General features: G+C 40.7%; 1 protein-coding gene across 2 annotated transcripts in view; it reads left to right on the forward strand.

The window, feature by feature from the left end:
* The window catches only part of AGBL4 (ATP/GTP binding protein like 4), a 1,622,967-nt gene that overhangs the window by 145,611 nt on the left and 1,461,213 nt on the right, over positions 1-16,143 (forward strand). The gene's annotated exons all lie outside the window — the stretch shown is intronic.

The following is a 16,143-nucleotide window of genomic DNA, read 5'->3' on the forward strand; positions in this document are numbered from 1 at the left end:
AGAGCCCCATGTGGGGCCCGATCCCAGGAACTTGAGACCATGACCTAAGCTGAAGGCAGAGGCTTTAACCCACTGAGCCACCCAGGCACCCTCTGATCCTTATATTTAAAGATGATATTTTTGCTCATCTTGTAAGAAAATATGGATATGAAGAAGTTCTAAGACAATTTCATATATATTGATAGTTTTTCCATTGCCTGTGTCCCAAGCTTTTATGTGCTGCTGAAGGAAGTTGGAGGCTAATCTTTATCAGTTTGAAGGGCAGAAAGGGCAGAAGAGGTAGTGTTTCTTCTCTTTACCCATGTCTATTGGCATATACAGTTCACACACATACACACATACATACAGCTTAATGTTAGAAATGGGGTAGCTATACTTTTTACTTAATCTTTATCATATCTGGACAACAAAAATGTTTAGCATTTGAGAGATACTTTATATAACTATGGGATTTTTTTCATGTATTGGTTGTTAGCTTATAAAGGGTTATTATAAACATTGGCCAGGATTAATAGGTAAGAGAAGTGGATTTAGTGATGAGTGGTTAAATCAATATCTCTGACATTGAATTAGCTGCTTAACATTGGGTAAAATTATAATCATGAAAATGTAAATTAGCCGTTATGATGATGGACCTTATTTTTTTAATGTAAATTGAAGGAAGAGAAAAAAAAACATGGTCTGTAAGAGTCCTCCTGGTAGAGAGACTTTTAGCTTTACTTATTTGTGTTTATATGTCTATTTACTTATGCACACATAAATTATTGCATATATACATATGCAAAGAAGTTTGTAAGTACAATAACTACAGTAAGTGTTCCTTCCTAAAAATTGTGAAGAAAACTTTTTCCACATAACAGTCCTGTTGCCTGGATATAGATCAGGTTATTCACACACACACACAGAAACACACACACACATTCCTGTTTCCCCTTACTTTAAAATAAGTAAGAACTGTTGAGATTCAAAATAATAACAATCGCTTCATACTATGCTTAATATTTTATGTACAATATCTTATTTAATTCTCACAAAATTCTGTTAAATAGGATTCTAAAAGAAAACTCAAAGTCATACTCATATTAAGAGAAGAGAGTTGGCACAAAAAGATGGAAGACCATTCCATGCTCTTGGATTCGAAGAATAAACATTGTTAAAATGTCTATACTGCCTAGAGCAGTATATACTTTTAATGCCATTCTGATTAAAATTCTTCAAAGAGCTGGAGCAAATAATCCTATAATTTGTATGGAATCAGAAAAGCCCCTGAATCGCTAAGGAAATGTTGAAAAACAAAAATAAAACTGGGGGCATCACATTACCTGATTTCAAGCTTTATTACAAAACTTTGATCACCAAGACAGCATGGTACTGGCATAAAAACAGACACATAGACCATTGGAACAGAGTAGAGAGCCCAGATATGGACCCTCAACTCTATGGTCAATTAATCTTCGACAAAACAGGAAAAAATATACAGTGGAAAAAAGACAGTCTCTTCAATAAATGGTGCAAAGAAAACTGGGCAGCTATATGTAGAAGAATGAAACTCGACCATTCTCTTACACTGTACACAAAGATAAACTCAAAATGGATAAAAGACCTCAATGTGAGACAGGAATCCATCAGAATCCTAGAGGAGAACATAGGCAGTAGTCTCTTCGATATCAGCCATAGCAACTTCTTTCAAGATATGTCTCCAAAGGCAAAGGAAACAAAAACAAAAATAAACTTTAGGGACTTTATCAAAATCAAAAGCTTTTGCACAGCAAATGAAACAGTCAAAAAAACAAAGAGGCAACCCATGGAATGAGAGAAGATATTTGCAAATGACAGTACAGATAAAAGGTTGAAATCCAGGATATATAATGAACTCCTCAAACTCAACACACAGAAAACTGGCAGTCATATCAAAAAATGGGCAGAAGATATGAACAGAGACTTCTCCAATGAAGACATACAAATGGCTATCAGAGACATGAAAAAATGTTCATCATCACTCGCCCTCAGGGAAATTCAAATTAAAACCACTTTGAGATATCACCTTACACCAGTTAGAATTGCCAAAATTAACAAGACAGGAAACAACATGTGTTGGAGGGGATGTGGAGAAAGGGGAACCCTCTTCCACTGTTGGTGGGAATGCAAGTTGGTGCAGCCTCTTTGGCGAGCAGTGTGGAGGTACCTCAAGAAATTAAAAATAGAACTTCCCTATGACCCTGCCATTGCACTCCTGGGTATTTACCCCAAAGATACAGATGTCGTGAAAAGAAGGGCCATCTGTACCCCAATGTTTATAGCAGCAATGGCCATGGTTGCCAAACTCTGGAAAGAACCAAGATGTCCTTCAACGGACGAATGGATAAGGAAAATGTGGTTCATATACACTATGGAGTATTATGCCTCCATCAGAAAGGATGAATACCCAACTTTTGTAGCAATATGGACGGGACTGGAAGAGATTATGCTGAGTGAAATAAGTCAAGCAGAGAGAGTCAATTATCATATGGTTTCACTTATTTGTGGAGCATAACAAATATCATGGAGGACAAGGGGTGTTAGAGAGGAGAAGGGAGTTGGGGTAAATTGAAGGGGAGATGAATCATGAGAGACTATGGACTCTGACAAACAATCTGAGGGGTTTGAAGTGGCGGGGGCGGTGGGAGGTTGGGGTACCAGGTGGTGGGTACTATAGAGGGCAAGGATTGCATGGAGCACTGGGCGTGGTGAAAAAATAATGAATACTGTTATGCTGAAAATAAATAAATTAATAAAAAAAGAAGAGAGTTGGAATTAGGCCACAGGTCTATTTTATAGCTATATTCTCTTAACTGTGTGAAGGCTCAGTAAATAATTGATGTTTATTTTTGTTTTAATATGTCCAGTTTTGCATCTGTATCCAATTTCTTTTTGAGAGCATGCTCAACTAGTAGCTATATTAATTATTCTCATTATCATAGTGTAATGTGTTCCCTAACCCAAATCGTATCTACCTGTGGGTCAGTTTTAGGATTTGTTGGCATTAGGGATGTTTCCCTTATTTGGGTCAGATTTTATTTCATTTCTTTTAATCACAGTGTCTAACCAAGAGCTACAGATAAAAAGGGATTCATACATCCTTTTATTTCTAATAAAATTCATTGCCTCCAAATATTTAGATATTATCTGTTCTGCTTATAGCCTTCTGATGCTGCTTACTGTCTTTCATAGTCTAAACCACCCAGGATCAGGGCATAGTTTGACTTGCTGTGTGTTGGGTGTCAACATAGAAAGGTTTTGTTTGCAGCTCAGGCCAGGCCACCGTGGGGATAATCATATGACTGTTTGAGGGCAAGGGCTTTTTATCTTCCTCTTAGGGCACAGGTTATAGACTGGTGATGAAATCTACTTAGAATCTCCCTATGGTTTAGTCAAGCCATGTTAAGGTCCCAAAGGACCTCTTCCACACTAAATTCCATTAGATGTTAAACAAATTACAAACTTGTGTCTAAGAGATTAGAGAAATACTCGAGAAGCAAACAGGATTCCTAAACAAAATAATTTCAACCTGAAATTTTATTATAGTTCTTATTTCCTTCACTAAAATCAGTTATTTTAATGAGGAATAATGATTATAATAGTAGTATACTGTATATATTTTTTTTCCCAATCATCACTGATATATTTTGGTCAAATTGAGCATGTATTTACATTTTTAAAAGAAACATTTAAATATGTTTACATTTAAAAGATAAATAGATATAACTCAATTGTTTAAAATATAATAGCCTTGTTCATTGCAGAGCATAAGGGCAATGAAATAAGTTGCAAAGCATGCTACAAAACAAATACATGTAGTTGGGTTGACCATTTCTTATGCTGTCACATTTAGCTTTTTGCATTTACAAGTTCAAGGATTTTTATCCAGAAAGCTACATTTATTTATTTGTTATATGTAACTGATAAATTACTATACCATATTCTAATGAGAAGGAAATATTGTTGCATGGCCTTTACAAGCTACACTTTTGGGCAGTCACCTGGAGATATCCCATAACAATAACAGGGTCTAATATATATTAGAAAGCAATTTAATCATTCATTTAATAGATACTAAGCATCTATTTTATATTATGCTTGTCGCTCTGGTTACAAAGTTGATGAAGGTATGTTCCCAAATTATTATCCTGGGAGATAGACATATTTACCTGTGATATTAGGTACACACACACACACACACACACGTATAGTAATTATGATTATAAAAGCATGCATAAGATGCTGTGGAAGTATAGAAAATGAATATGTATATAATTATTAGATGAGATAGAGGAGATAGGGAAGTTGACTGCAACAAGTTAATCCTTAAATTCCAAAGGATACATAGAATTTTATTTTCAGGCAAAGGGAAGCCTGTAATTCTCAAGGTTTAAGCATATTTATAAACTTTGCCTCTGTTGTACCACTTGTTACTAAAATTTTGAATTATGAGCATAAATGATAGGCACAACTGTATATACTTTAAGAAAAATCATGTTATATTGTGAAGTTGTTATAGGATGATGCTTTCCTTGAAAATAATTTGTCTAGTAATTATAATAGATTCAGTTAAAATCTTTTTCAGAATCAAAGCATATTTGGTTGCTAAACCTGTGTTTTGTTTAGCAGAGAAAAATCTCTCATAGGCACTGTTGTCTCTGGAAGTCTAATTCTCCAAAGGCTAACCTTAGAGCTGCTGATTTCATCATCTCTTTAGTGTCTCTGTTGCTAACTTGAAATATTGCAGCCATGCTTGTCTTCTGTCTAATGTAGCATGAGAATAGCCTTTGGCAGTTTACTTGGTAGAAACTCAAGCTTTTTCACAGCTGGAAGTAGACTGATTATTTACCTTCTACATAAGAGGTTAGCTCTATCTATGAAGATGCAACTTTCTTGAAAATATTTGCAACTTCGATTTTTGTATGCTGGCGCATGATGTGCCCTTTTATTTTGATAACTGCTGCAGTTACAATGGAAGGCAGCCTGGATTGTGAACAAATGGGATTAAAAGTTTCCAACTAACTCCTGAAAGAGTTCATTTCATACAAAAGAGTGAAACTGGCTTCCATTTTGATGAAAAATTTAAGATGAAGGGATTGTAGGCATAGGGCCGAGATTATTTTTCTCAATTGGTTTGTTACTTTTGTACTGAGGTTGAGTTTTAAGGATTTGTGGAGTATCCATGTCAAATGCCTCTATACATGACTCTGCCCCAGTGTTAGAAATTCACATTGACTGGGAGAGATCTGAGATGTGTTTTGAGTTTAGACATGTCCCATAACTTACCTGTGGCCTCAGTTTCATCACCTATAATACTGTAGAGTATGTTGGGTGGCTAAATAAACTCTCAGACATTTTTAGCCCTAATATTCTATGATTGTGTTTTTAGGGACAAGCTTATTGAATAATTTCAATTTATATTTTCCTAAGGCTCAGAAAAAGAACTCCATATGAATGAATTTAATAAGATTTAGTGGAAAGAACAGGAGCCTTCGAAATCAGATCTGAGTTAAATTTAATAGCTATGTGGTGTTTGCCTAGTTATTTAAGTCTCAAATTTCCCATTTGTAAAGTGGGGATAATAGGATTGTTGTGAGGATTAAATGAAATAAAGTATAAAAGCCTTTACACAGTGGCTAGCATAAATAACTAAAAATGTGTTGTTTTTTTCCCTTCTCTTTCAGTTCCAAGTATTTAGGAACTTGAAGGAGGAAAGCACTGTCCGTATGTGGTCCTGAGCTTTTTTGTGTTCAAGCCCTCTTTGCTCTACTTGTTCCCAAATAGTCTTTTACTTCACATTTTAGCCCTAGTGTGCTGTATATATGATATTCTATCATTCTTGTTGTTGAAGAGATTGCTAAATATTGCCTACAGTGTATTAATTACCCAGAATCTTCTTGACACTTGCCAATTTGAGTGTGGATTATACCTTGGTCATATATGCTTATATTCTTTGCCATACTCCAGAGTAAACTTGAGACTTTACAGAAGAGAAAAAGGGTCTGAAGTACCCAATATTTAAGGCCCAGATGGCAGTGGAGGAGGAACAGAAGGAGAAGTCAGTAAGAAAGTACTAAAAAAGTTGAGTCAAGAGGCTGATGGGAAAATGTGTCCAAGGAAAGAGACTATTTGCAGGGAGGAGATCAAGTAAGATCTCTCACATTACAACTATAAAATCTTTGTGGATAGGAGCAATGTCTATTTACCATTGCATCTTTAGCATTTATCAGAGCACCTGGTACTTACTGGGAATTTCTTGCATTTCTTCTCAATACTTTCTGACCTCTAGAAAGGATAGTATAATTCTTTGAAAGGTTAGTAGTGAAAATGACTGTTTCCTTACATTCTGGAATGTACTTGATAGTTGAGACTGCTAATCAGACCCCATATGGAATTAAAACTTTTCATGGCATTCTGATCAGACACTACCATATCTCTCTGTCTCTGTTTCTTACTATTGCTGTGTGTGCCACCTATGTACTTTAGCTTTTTTATAACTCTCTGATTTATATAATTCCATTTAGTCCTCAATAAACTATATATGTAGGTAAACACAATTACAGTTATTGCAAGGCTGAGTATTTCTTGAACACCAAATATGATGTACAGTTTTTTTTTTTTGCAGTATCTGTTCTAGGTATTTCATCTATTATTTATTAGTTCTTACAAAAGCCTAAGCAGTAGGGAGTTTAATCCCTATTATATATTTGGCAGAAACTAGAGCTAAAAGAACTTAAGTGACTTTCCAAAGGTCACAGTTGTAAAGTGGTCAAAGTAGAAAGTTGTGTTTCTGTACTGCTGTGTTATAGTACCTCACATAAATGGTAGCTAGAAAAGCAGAAGCTTTTTTATAAAAAAGATTTTATGTATTTACTTGAGAGAGAGTAAGTGAGCGAGAGAGAGGGAGAGAGCACAAGCTTGGCCTGAGCACAGAGGGAGAAGCATACTCCCCGCTGAGCAGGGAGCCCAGTGTGGAGCTGGATCCTGGAACTCCAGGATCATGACCTGAACCCAGGGTAGACACTTGCTTAACTGACTGAGACACGCAGGTGCCCCAGCAGCATTTTATAAAAGTATTCATAATCTAAGGTTTCTTTAGGTTTGTATGATAACCAAAGACTCTGCAGAAGGTTACCTAGCCATTTGCATGTGTGTTTAAAGAGCAGCTGTAAGCCTCTAATAATGTATCTCAGAGCAGTGTCTCTGGGAAATAGAATGATATTCTTAGCCTGTTGAATTGGAGAAGTTTCCCAGGAGACCACAAGCACATTCTGACATGAGCTTTCAGGTCCCATGTTTCATCCTCTGAATCTGCTCTGCTCTGTTCTCTGGGAATCAAACTGTGGCTTTAGGCATCAGTGTGATATGTCCTGCATGTCAGATATAGGAACAGTGTTGGGAATATGAAGAACTTGCCATCTTACTCCTTGAATTTCTTTCACCTCTTGACATTAGCAGTTGCTGGCTTTTGTGTTTAGAACCAACATATGAACAGTTCACATTCCTTTGAATCACTCTGATCTTGGCATTTTTTTGTTTTTTTATGTGACCCAGTCCCCATCACCAGTTGTTTTTTTTTTTTTAAGATTTTATTTATTTATTTGACAGAGAGAGATCACAAGTAGTCAGAGAGGCAGGCAGAGAGAGAGAGGGAAGAAGGCTCCCTGCTGAGCAGAGAGCCCGATGCAGGACTCGATCCCAGGACCCTGAGATCATGACCTGAGCCGAAGGCAGCGGCTTAACCCACTGAGCCACCCAGGCGCCCCCCATCACCAGTTATTGAGCAAACATTTATTATACACATTATATGTACCAAGCCAATTAAATACAACCAGGATGTAAGCAAGTGCTATTTTACTCAAATCTATTTTTTATTAGCCATTGTGATTTTATAGGCAGGAGTTATAAAGTGGTCATTTAAACCAATGTCCTTTATTTTACAAATGTAAGTCTATTCAGGTGGAATGACTTTCTTTAAGATGGTAAAATAAGTGGCATTGAGGGATAAATTACCTAAGTTTTATTTCTGGATCAGGGCTTTTCCTGTATACCCTGCTGACTCTCAGCTGTATTAAAAACATAACAATGGAAAGGAAGATATAGTGTCATAGATTTTTATAACTGCTTCCTTATTGTTGTAGAATTGTTGACTCTTTTATGTCTTTGACCTGAGTGGACTTTTTTCTCAGGTAGCTTCTTTGAAGACTCTGGAATGGGAACACTTCTAGAACATTCCATCAAGTATTTCCTGGGTGGATTCCTACTTGTGGTATTTTTGAGACTGAGGAATTAGACAAAACTATGAAGTATTTGGAAAAAAAGGAGACAGAGACTTTTGGGAATAGTGATTCAGAGAGGAGTTGTCAGTAGCAGACTAGCGTGCACAATGGAGTAAGCTGGAGATAAAAGGTAGAGAAGGAAAAGGGTAAATTATTGAAGTTGAAGGTAAGAGGCAAATTTTAAGCCAAAAAAATGAGGTGCAGGTGATACCTAGTCTTCTCATCCATAAATTAATAATAATAATAATACTTATTATGTTTACCTTATAGGACTTTTCTAAGGACCTCAGGGAGAAAGAATCTTGAAACCTTTATAGTAAAGTGTAATATTTAGGAGATGATGCTTGATGTAGATGTTAGTCATTAAGTATGTCTTAGAAAGGAAAGAGATGGCAAGGAGATAGAGTAGCATAGAAAGTATAGTGATGTGTAAAAAGCATTGGTATCTGAGAGGACATAAGATGTAATTAAAAGAAAAAATAGAATACATTTAGGCAAGAAATGAAAAGAAACACTAGAAGGAATTAATACTTTGAGTATGTGAATGTGGCGTACTGGTTAGTAGTGGAGTGATTGGAATTAAGGAGGGACCTTAGGTCAGCCATTTGAGAGTTGCTTTGTACATTTGTTTTTTCAGCTTTAGCAAGACAGAGAAAGGCAGATAGGTTCTATAGAGGGTGTGTGCACACAAATAGGTCGTAGAGATTTGTTATATGGTCAGTAGAAAAAACATTTGTCCTTGCCAAACTCAAAGTAGGTGCTTACTTAGTTGCTGGATTGAGAAGAGACAATTTGCTGATGCTTTTGGGTGAACTTTGCAAATGGAGGTTGTTTGGCATTTGCTGTTGTCTTGTTAGCTGCTTTTGGTGTATGTTTATGGAAACATCTGACCCTGTAAGTTGAAAATGAAATGTTTTGGAATGGATGATGTAGCTCCTCAGGCAGGGGATTAAACTTTAAGATTGGTTTTTCTCTAAATCTCAAGTTAGGAGGCTTTTTTTAAAACAAAAACAATGTGAGCAGTGGAATGTGTTGGGCTCTCCGCCGAGGGGAGGAGGCGCCCGGGCCAGCAGGAGGCCTCTCTTTGGGGCTGAGCGGGATGGCAAGTGTCACGAACCCGGAACGCACCCACAGAAGACACCGGGCTCGGGAGGTCTGTCGAAGCAGGATCTCGCTTTATTGAGCAGGGCAGCGGCTTATATGGGGTGAGGGAAGGGAAGTGAGGTCAGCAAAGTGGGGGCCAATGGGGATGTGCCGTGTCGGCGGGAGTTGGGAGAGACACGCCCTGCAGGGGGTGGAGACTCGCGGGAAACGAAACTGATGGGAAACCGAAACCGCCACTTTGGCGCCTTTGTGGTCGGCCATGTGGGTTCCCGATCCAGAAGAGAAGGCCACCCGGTGCCATCTTAGCCTCTTGGGGCCCAACATCTCCCCCTTTTGTTTTTGTATGCATGACTTCTGTCTTAGGTCGCCGGTGGCGGGCCTTCAGGCTTACCCGTCATTGGGGAATCACACTGCTTTGGTGTACCCCCTGTCTTAGGTTGCTCTGCGTCCCCCGCCGGTCTTACCCGTCATTGAATATCATGCCTGTATAGGGGTTTGGTCCCTGACCTGGTGTGGGTTGTTCCTGCAAGGAATCCCATCCGCCATAGGTCGTGAGACTATTGATGGGGCCCCTCGTAGGACTCGTCATCACGGGTGGCCAGTCTCTGGTATTGAACATGGACGTTCATGAGTTGAATGGCCTCCACTCTTTTTTGGACGAATTGGGCAATCTTATTGATAATACAGGGGCCAAAGGTCAGCAGGAGAAGTAGGGTTAGGATGGGCCCCAGGAGGGGGAGGAGAAAGGGAAGTAAGCCATTAAAGCTTGTCCAGAAGGGGGAGGTCATCAGGGCGTGGTGGCGCTTCTCTAGGTCCTCCTACAGCTTCTTGATTTTGTCTCGTACAATACCCGACCGGTTGGCAAAGAAACAACATTCCTCCTGTAAAAACAAACATATGCCTCCCTTTTCGGCTGTTAATAGATCTAAGCCTCGCCGGTTTTGGAGTACCACAGTGGCTAAGGAGTCCAATTGTTCCTGGAGGTTTAAGATGGTTCCCGCTATTGTTTGGAGATCATCAATCATTTGTTGGGAGAGTGTTTTATAAAAATGGAGAGAGGTGCCCAAACCGGCCGACCCAGTGGCTACCCCGGCAGTGATGCCGAGCCCCAATAAGAGAGGGATGGCGGGATTGGCTCGAGCATTTCTCTCTGCAATTTGTTGGCATTCCTCCTTGTATAGGGCTGTCCACTTTATATATAAGGCCCCTGGAAGAACGGCCCTAGCTAGCGACCACCAGTCAGCTGCTGTACATGGGGCATGGGCCAGACCTCGGAGGATGGTTTCTGTCCATGGGGCATTGGGCCCGTCCTCTAATACTGCCTTTTTGAGCTCCTTAAGGTCCCCAGGTTCCCATGGGTACCAAGGAGCCGGACGGTTGCCTCCTGGGTTAACGTAAACAAAGTGCTGCCAGGAGGCAGAGAAAAGATTCCCGGTTTTAGAGCTCATAAGGCCCAACAGAGGAGCAGACACCATGCTTTCCCATCAGCCAGGGGGAGGGGTTAGGCAGTCCAAGTCAGGCCAGAGAACACAGGGAAACTTCCCCGAAACAAAGAGAGTTTCGGCAGCTGCTTGGGAATATTCCCTATAGTCTCTGTCTCGAGTTAGACCAACCCCAGTTGGCTCCAGTTATAGCCATTAACACGGGAAGTGAGTTAGGGAGAAGCCCCCACATCTATTAGGAGAAACAGAGAGAAATACAGCAAGAGTCCCCTTTGTTAGGGATGGCCCAGCAACCTGGGTTTACTAGAAGAAAGCACTAGAAGAAGGCTTATTTGCATAATTATTATCCAATATGTCAGGAGGAAATTTACTAGTTGACTCACCGAATCTGGTTTTAGCTCTTAATACCTATCTCTTATATTCCCTCCCGACATGTACGATGTCCTCAGATTCAAACGGGGCAGACATCCTCCCCTTAAACAGAATGTAACCTTGATCAAGGGAAACACAAAGGGCAACGAGAAAGACACACAAAACAATTAACGAGCCGGCAAAGAAAGACGCTGCGCGATTTCGGTACAGAACCGAAAGTACAAATTCAAACGGCCAAGGGGAACCGCGAGTTTCCCCTGTGGCCCACAAACGAATGGGGCCCCAAAAAAGCGGGCCCCTCTAATCCCTGGGGCGTCCCCCAGGGTAGCAGGGGAGAAGTCCGAGTTCGTCAACTCCTTCTCAAGCTGCCCAAAATACGAAGCAACAACGTTGTTGTACGAAACAGAAAACAGAGCACCGATAACTGACAGACGAGACAGACGAACAGGGGAACAGGAACATTGATATCGAAACACAAGTGCTGGCCAGCTTACCTCCCGGTGGGAGTCGGTTGGGTCCTTGGGCAGGAGTCCGATGATCTTTATTGTATCGCAGGCGCCTGCGGGTGGTCAGCAGCTCCTGCTAGCTGAGCACCCCAGGCTGGGGTGGTGCAGGATTTTTATAGACAGGTACAAACAAGTTTTGGGTGGGGCGGAGCTGATTGGCTGACAATTTACTTGGTGTTAGTGGATTGGCTTTGGAGGACCCGCGCGCGTGAAGAAAAAGGCGGGAAGGGGGAGTGAGGAGGGGGAGTTGGACCTTATTACTCAGCAGAGAAGCATCCTGCCTACGTGACTATGCGGACCCCTGCCTACGTGACTATGCCTCGGCTATTAGCAGAAGGTATCTTGTTCAAACAGGAGACAAATGTCACACCCTAAAAGCCAAGCGGTTACAGAAAGGCAAAAGAGCGGTTAAATTGGTCAACAACTGGGGGAAGGGTCTTTCATTGCAAGGGGAGGAGGGGTATTCTTGCACAAGCGGTTACAAGAAGGCAAAAGAGCAGTTAATTAGTTAACAACTGGGGGAAGGGTCTTTCATTCCCCCCCTTTTTCTTTATCATGGATAGAATCTTATATCCATTTGTCCTGTTCAGTCTGGGGCTCGGTTTGTTTAAGGAGTTGATATTGCTGCGTCAGTACCATGGTCTGGATTACTGACAAGCGGTCTTTTATAAACTGTACGAGTAGCTATTTATCGTTTTATGGCAGTCAGGGGTGCCTGAGGAATGCTACACATATGGAGGGGAGCGGGTGAAGGGGGGGTGCAAGGCGCCAGCTTTTGCTTTGTCCTCAGCCAGCCTCCTGCTCCCTCATCATTCCCCCCTGAACAATTTTGACCCTTAAATCTCTAAGGTGGTTGAAGGTGGAAGGTCTCATCTTCTGTAACTTCTTCATGCTGAATAGGGGCATAGAGCTGTCCCTACCTGCTCCGGTCAATATTGGTCAGGGTAGGGACGTATAAGGGAGTTACGAAAGGTGGAGGCAGCTGAATCCAGCGCTGACAGTGAAGAGGCGTCCTCGCATGCGATAAGGATAAAACATTGTCCTATGCTCCGGAGGGGGGGGCAATAAGGAGGCGGAGGAGTGGGCGCTGATGGTTGGAGGAAGGGGTTAGTAGAAGGGGGGCGCGTAGGAGGGCCTTCAGCCCGAGATTTGGGTTGGAGATCCGGGGGCCAAGGAGCTGCATCAAAGGGATCTAGCGAGGGATAGAGCCTCTTTGGTTTAACAGGGGGGTCTCCAGTGGTGTTTGAGATGGTGGACGCGGGCTCCTTTGAGCGCTGGTGGGATTCATTTGGGGCAGCTGCTTCGGGAGGGTTGACATGGGCTTTGCGAACTAATTGTTCGATACGGTCCCAGGTGTCCCAGTCAAAGAGATTACTTTCAGGCAGCCAAGGGGCGGCTTTAATAAGGGTTTCCCATGTTTTGAGAGCCTGGGAGTCGGTGAGGGAAAGACCGCGGCTCTTCAGAAGGAAGCGTAGGGATTCTAAGGAAGGGTCATTTTTAGAAAAGGACTGCCCCATAGCTTATGGGGGTACACTCACCCGTAGACCGATTGGCCCGTCAGCGAGAAGAGCGAGGTTCCTCACACGGGGCACCAGTTGTTGGGCTCCCCGCCGAGGGGAGGAGGCGCCCGGGCCAGCCAGAGGCCTCTCCTTGGGGCTGAGTGGGATGGCGAGTGTCGCGAACCCGGAATGTACCCACAGAAGACACCGGGCTCGGGAGGTCTGTCGTAGCAGGATCTCGCTTTATTGAGCAGGGCAGCGGCTTATATGGGGTGAGGGAAGGGAAGTGAGGTCAGCAAAGTGGGGGCCAATGGGGATGTGCCGTGTCGGCGGGAGTTGGGAGAGACACGCCCTGCAGGGGGTGGAGACTCGTGGGAAACGAAACTGATGGGAAACCGAAACCGCCACTTTGGCGCCTTTGTGGTCGGCCATGTGGGTTCCCGATCTGGAAGAGAAGGCCACCCGGTGCCATCTTAGCCTCTTGGGGCCCAACAGGAATGGAAATAAATGGGCCATTACTAGAGTGGAGGAAGGTATGTACTTTTGGTTCCTCTTTATAGTCTGTACTCTAGTCTTATCAATTCTCTTGTGGTTTCTGCTGTATCTTCCTGCTGGTCTTTGGGCTGGAAGTCCATCAGCTCATGCCATTTTCTCCTCTTTACCTTTCAGGGTTTATATCAGGTTTTACTTCCAAGCAGCCTGCCTTGGCTTAATACTAGGTTAGGTTATATCTCCACCTTGGTAATATGGACATTTTGGGCTGGATTATTTTTTGTTGTGGGGGTCTCTTCTTTGCATTATGGGCTTGTTAGCAGCATCCCTGGCCTCAACTTTCTAGATGCTGTTAGCATCTCCCATAGTTACAACAACAAAAAAATCTCACTAGGCTTTGTCAAATGTCCCTTGGGGTACAAAATTGCCCAGGATTTAGAACCACTGATATAGGCTAAAAAAAAAAAAATAAGAATTTCCTTTACACATCTTCATTTCATTTCAGTGATATTTTGGGAAGATTGAAGTTAACTTATTTGCTTATATTTTTCTGTTTTGGATCAAAAGTCTACAGTTAAACTCAGTAGGATAGTGCTATCAATTTCTGTTATTTCTTTCTATTCCTTGAACATTACAAGTTTGCTTCTGCTTCAGGGTTTTACACTTGTTCTTTCTTCTACTTATGATGCTCTTCCCTTAGATATTTATAGGAATCACTGTGTGGCTTTGCTCAGGTTCCAGATAAAATGTCACTTCTTTTAGAAAGGTCTTTTCTGAGCACTTTTGTCTAAAACAGTACTGCCTTCTCTCTCAATCCCATATATCTAATTTATTTTTCTTCATAGCACTTATCACTGGCTGTCATGGATGTGTTTAAAAGATGACAATAGGTAAATCCTAAATTTTATTGACTTATTACGATAGAAATTATTTCTTATTCTGATCATAGTTTTACGCTGGTTGAAGGGTCATGCGGTCATTTAAGCTCTTTCTTTAAAATTACTCCCTGATCTGCTAGTTTTGTCTTTCTCTGCTTTTGACTCGTGAATGGGAAAAGAGAGTGTGTAGGATTGTGTGGAAAGTAGGTTTAGAAGTGAAATAATCTCTTTTTTCTACAATTACATTGGCTAGAATTCGGTCACATGGTTCTACACATGTCTGCAATAGAGATTGGGAAATGACAAGTTATGTACCCAGGAAGAAAGAATGAAGTTGTGTTTTCTGGAATCATCACATTATCTCTGCCACAATATTATATATTGAATGTCTCCCCAAGCAGAATATAAATTCCATAGAAGCAGGGATGTTTGACTATTTTCTTTCCCATGGTATCTGTGCTAATAACAGTATCTGGTGTGTAACTGGTACTCATAATATTCCTGGAAGAATCACTGAATGAATGTTCTCTGTTTTGTCTGTTAATGTCCTGGCATTTAGAATTGGTTTTGGTATGCAAGAGATACTCAACTGCTTAATGAATAAGTATATGCATGAAATCAGAGCTGGGTTTGATTAATGGCTTTTCCATTATCTGTTATATTGAGAAAGTTACTTGACCACACTGTTCCTTGTTTTTTCATCTGAAAAATGAAAGGAATAAGAACTATTCCATTCATACTGAATTATTAGTGTATCTCATGGGGTTATTGTGTAATATAAAGTAATATATAAAATGCTTAGCCTGGTGTCTTATTCCTCATAGGTTCTTAATAAATAGTAGCTGTTTTTACTGGTTTTAACCAAATTCTAATTTGAATTCTGATTGATTCATTTTGTCTTCAGTGGTTCAATACACATAATTTTTTGTATTTTCTTAAATTTTTGAAATGATATAATTTGAAACAGTTTCTACCACATGTATTCTATCATTTAATCATTTATTCATAAATTAATTCAGCTGTTTATAATTCATCCATTCTATTTAAGACCCTTTGTTAGGTGACATAAGGAGACAAGGAAAACTTATTTTCTTTTTTTTTTTTTTTAAAGATTTTATTTATTTATTTGACAGTCAGAAATCACAAGTAGGCAGAGAGGCAGGCAGGGGGTGGAGGGGGAAGCAGGCTCCCTGCTGAGCAGAGAGCCCGATTTGGGGCTCAATCCCAGGAACCTGGGATCATGACCTGAGCCAAAGGCAGAGGCTTTAACCCACTGAGCCACCCAGGTGCCCCAGAAAACTTATTTTCTAATGTAATGTTTAAATTTAGAGGATTTTATACAACCTGATTAGTTGCATATTTAGTTAACATATTCACAGATAGTTATGGGAGGGATTTTGTTATTTTTTATTTTAAAGAAATATGATTAGTTTCAAAATAATAAGAGACTTTCAGAGTTTCATTCATGGGAATTTTGCATAAGTTATATAGTACCACTACCCTTCCCATCATTACTTGAATCCTCTTTAGAATATTACCCCGTCTTGAGATCT

The sequence above is a fragment of the Mustela erminea genome, chromosome 10 (genome assembly GCF_009829155.1).
Source record: "Mustela erminea isolate mMusErm1 chromosome 10, mMusErm1.Pri, whole genome shotgun sequence".
In the NCBI taxonomy this organism is placed as follows: Eukaryota; Metazoa; Chordata; class Mammalia; order Carnivora; family Mustelidae; genus Mustela; species Mustela erminea.